The sequence below is a fragment of the Lepeophtheirus salmonis genome, chromosome 4, assembly GCF_016086655.4.
Source record: "Lepeophtheirus salmonis chromosome 4, UVic_Lsal_1.4, whole genome shotgun sequence".
NCBI classification, from domain to species: Eukaryota; Metazoa; Arthropoda; class Copepoda; order Siphonostomatoida; family Caligidae; genus Lepeophtheirus; species Lepeophtheirus salmonis.
Window position 1 is genome coordinate 47,385,126 of NC_052134.2, and position 2,737 is coordinate 47,387,862.

Sequence of the window (2,737 nt, forward strand, 5' to 3'; positions counted from 1 at the left end):
TTGTATGAATAATTGTATTTTTACTAATATATTTCGGCGGATTAATTGGTCTATGTGGCTAATAAAATTTGACAAAGACATTCTAAGACTTCTTATTGATAAATGCCCCAAAATATAAACCTTAAAATGCTTAGTACGCTAATGTTTGGTCATAATTTTCTATTTAAAAAAATTAGAAATCATGTCTCTTTGTAAAAAAAAAATATTTCTTTTATTAATGCAATTTCATTAGTTGCACTGATTAGAACCTAAAAATTGAAGTCTATATGAAAAGTGTGACAGGGAATTTTTCTGTGTCATTATATATAAATTTTTTTTTTGTTTGCACTAATTAAGACTTGATGTTTTGTTCTTCTTGCGCATTGTTTTGATTTGATCCAAATCGGACGAGAAATGAGTGAACAGGAATAAAAAGGCAAAGGGTTTTGGATCTTCTTGACGCAGATTTTGATCCAAAAAGAATTTCAGACATCGTCGGCGAGACCGTACGGACAGTCTAGAACATCAGGATGGTCAAGGAGAATGGGAAAGATGTCATAAAGAAGGCAGGAAGTGGAAGAAATGGGTTGAAGCAAGATAAAACATTTCTCAAGTAAATGAAAGCCTAGATCCAGGAAGAATCAACTGCATCAATGCGCTGCTTAACTGACGCCTTTAACGTGGACTAGATCACCATCCGGAGGGCAATTCATAATGATCTCGGCCTTAAGAACTTTGTCAGGATTCTAAGACTTATTCTCAACGAGAGGATGAAATCTTTAAGATTGGGAAGTTGCAAAATAGCCATTAATTACTTCCATCGACTGTGATGATCTTCTCAGACAAGATCTTGACAGCAGACAAAGCTTTGAACCGCAGGAACAACAGATTGATAGCAGCATCACCTACGGTAGTCCAAGGCACCTTCAGGACAAAACATCCGGTCCAAAAATGTACTTGGGAGTCGTGGCCTCTGATGGGAAGAAAATGAATCCCTTCTTCTTAAAGCGAAATGAGAAAATTGGTGCAGAGACCCACTATAAGGTCCTGAGGTGGGAAATATTACCCTTGCTGAAGGCTAACTATCCCAAGATTAATTATGTGTGGACCCCGGTGCCCCCAGCCATACAGCCTTGATAACTTTTGCCCCCTTCTGGGTAAAGATATTCTGGCCCTCTTCCAGTCCTGATCTCACTCCCCTCGACTTGAGTGTGTGGAGCGTCTTATAGAGCAAGGTTGGAAAGACATCACACAAAAATGTGCAGGATCTCAAGGCCAGCATCAAGAAGCATTGGGCCTACATGTCCACCGATTATATTGTGGCAACCGACACCAAGTACCGACCTCGTGTGGAGCCTATGATAGATGCTGGAGGTGGGCATATTGAATAATTCTTACAAGGATTAATTGCTAAAAGTTATTTCAATAATATTTTTATTTTACTTTTCTAATCAAAATTTATTGAATCCCTCTGAAGTGAACTTCCTTTTCTATTTCATACCAAATATCATTGATGTATACGAAATTGGATGGAACATTTAGTAGAACTCATAAAAGGGGGAAAGAAACCTTGATGATTCGTCGAAGAGTTACAATTGTAAGTACTTATTGGACTTTGAGTTTATTTGAATATCTAGTTAGGATTAATTTTTGTATATGTCCTTGTTTATTAAATTATCTCCCTCCCACTTCTTCACAGCTGATTGTAAATGATCTAATGAAACGTCATGACAACATGGATACTCTCTTAAAAAAAAAATTTCAAATAATCAGTGTCACCATTTTCAATTTTGGTTTTTTAACATACTCTAAATGCTCCCGAGTGGCATCACTGTCCATTTACATAATATATTTTTTTCTAATGTTTCTAGAAATGACCGTAAATCAAACATACGCACATTGATTTAAAAAATTAACTTTTCTAGAGTTTGTTATCTACTGAGCTATGTTGCTTTATAAAAAAAAAACTTCCCAATTGGACGACGATGAAAGCACTATTTCACACAGATAACACACGGCACACAGGTTAAGCAAAACCATTGGAAAACTTCAAGAATTGAACTTAGAATTTCTTTGGCATCTACCTTACTCTCCAGATTTGGCTTTCAGCTACTATTGGTTGTTGGCAGACCTAAAAAGGTGCTTTTGTATAAGAAATATCTCTTTAGTGAAGAGACTATCCCTGAAACTTAGGATTATTTTTATGTAAAAGATAAAACATGTAATAAAAATGGCAATGAATTGGTAGGACGGCGCTGGAATGATTGAGTTGTTCTTGATGTAGATTATTTTAATTAATAAAAACAACCTTGAACGGAAAATAACTGTTTTCTCTATTAAACCTAGGACAGTTCAGCCTATGTAATATTTATCTAATGGTGTTCAAAGCATTATAAGTTAAGCATGAACGTATTTAAGAACTCGAAGGAATTAAAAATTTATTTTTATACATAGTAGAAAAAAAAACTTTTAATAAAAAAAGTCAATTTTTTTTTCTATATCTAAGTTTTTTTAAGACGTCATTACAAAAGTTTTATTTTTTCTATGTAACTTTATCTTTATTCTCTAGAATTTATGATGTAATATTACTTAACTAAGTAAATATAAAATGTGGATGAAAGTATCTATTCATTATATATTAATTGGTGCCTTTTTTTCAAAAAATTTACAAAAAGTAAAGTTTTAAGGCGGTTGAAGCACTTTTCGATTAATTACTCGGAGTTGGGTATAATTATACTTAAAAATTTGTAATTAACAA

The 2,737-nt window shown here is 33.7% G+C and overlaps 1 long non-coding RNA gene across 1 annotated transcript; it reads left to right on the top strand.

Moving 5' to 3' along the window:
- The first annotated feature begins 293 nt into the window (after positions 1-293).
- LOC139905079 (uncharacterized) lies at positions 294-2,480 on the top strand. The gene is made up of 3 exons (XR_011779557.1): positions 294-1,353; positions 1,457-1,576; positions 1,851-2,480. It is a non-coding gene; the product is annotated as an uncharacterized lncRNA (long non-coding RNA).
- The last annotated feature ends 257 nt before the right edge of the window (positions 2,481-2,737 follow it).